The sequence below is a fragment of the Drosophila willistoni genome, unplaced genomic scaffold (genome assembly GCF_018902025.1).
Source record: "Drosophila willistoni isolate 14030-0811.24 unplaced genomic scaffold, UCI_dwil_1.1 Seg695, whole genome shotgun sequence".
In the NCBI taxonomy this organism is placed as follows: domain Eukaryota; kingdom Metazoa; phylum Arthropoda; class Insecta; order Diptera; family Drosophilidae; genus Drosophila; species Drosophila willistoni.
In genome coordinates, this window is record NW_025814605.1 from 69,785 (window position 1) to 71,344 (window position 1,560).

The following is a 1,560-nucleotide window of genomic DNA, read 5'->3' on the forward strand; positions in this document are numbered from 1 at the left end:
CCAAAAAAACAATGTCTATTTTAACGGTTAGTACAACCAATAATAAGCAGAGGAAGGTTAAGCAAATGTTTCCAAAACGTACGTGTTTCTTGCGGAGCAGTGTTGCGATTAGAAACCGATTGACAGCATTTCGAACCTATCGATTTATGAAAACCAGCCATACCGGAACTCCATATCCAAGATGTGCCGATCCCCTTGATTCCGGAATATTGACGGCACGTCTGGCGGTTGCCAGCAGAAGAAATTGAATCGATATCTGATACGAACAATGAATGCAGTATATCCAATTTACTGGATTCGGGTGAATCTATTTGATTTGGCCGAATTCACAATTTGCAAGGGTCGCAAATTATGCGATTCTTTTCAGCATTCCGACGTTGATATCGATGTCTTGTTGGCAAATAGCCGTCAACGTTTGGGCGGCTCAGCTGGTAATTATTCCAACTTTACCCTTACCTCAAATAAATCGCAATCGCTACGTCATTTTAAAGAGATGGAAGCCTTTTGTTTGGCTCGAAATATTCGCCATAACCAAGGCCTTGAATTTGGTATGGCCAAAAAGTTTTAACAAGCCAAGTTTGACTTGGTCGAGTTTCATTTATAAATATATATACACATCAATACATAACTTCATACACACAAGAAACAAGTTAATATAAACGAAAAAGTATACAAAAAAAAGAAAACAAAATAAAATATTGCTTAAAAATTGATGATTGAGCATGACTTCTTTATTCCATAGACTTTGCATGTGTGTCCCAAGTATGAGATGGACTTTTTTTCTAGAATTTCTGTGTCAAAAAGTACTTATTCCATATCCCTTTACCCCCTCCTTTTGTTTGTATAACATCTGTGGTCGAAATATGTAAGGAAAAAAAACAATAACATCAACATCAACTCCTTTTCGTTTTTCCGCCTTTTTGTGCTTTTTTCAGCCAGGACAATTCGCAGACATTTCTTTCACTAAAATCCACTCAACTTCACTCACATACACACACACACCCAAGCATATATATACGCATACAAACATATACACACAATGACGAAGTATTCTGCGACAGTTCATTGTACTCTTCTGTTTTTATACTCTTGCAAAAGAGAGTTTATTAATTTTGGGGACGGAAGAATCTTCATCTTTACATAGTTTTCTTATTTTTCATAACTCTCTTCTGGTCTATACAGTGTTAATGACTCTATTATATATCGCCCATAGTAACCAGAGGTGCCGGATTTAATGAATGCCACTTTGTTTGTTATATATTTAAGCTACATATGTGTGCATTTAGTTCTAGTGTTACAAAAATAAAGGAACGATATAAGTTTCTAATTTTAATCAAATAAGCAGGAAATAATTTACAAATTTATTGGTCACTGCCAAAATCTGATGTCCTGTTCTTTTGCTTTAAGTAATATTGAATTTCGTTTGAAAATAGTTTTAGGTAAATATCATAAGCAACACTAAAACGCCTAACTTGATTCTCAAGATCTTTATACTTTATTATAATGACTTCAAGAAGTTTGCTTTAATTTTAGTCATTAGATGGAAATTAAATCGTGTGG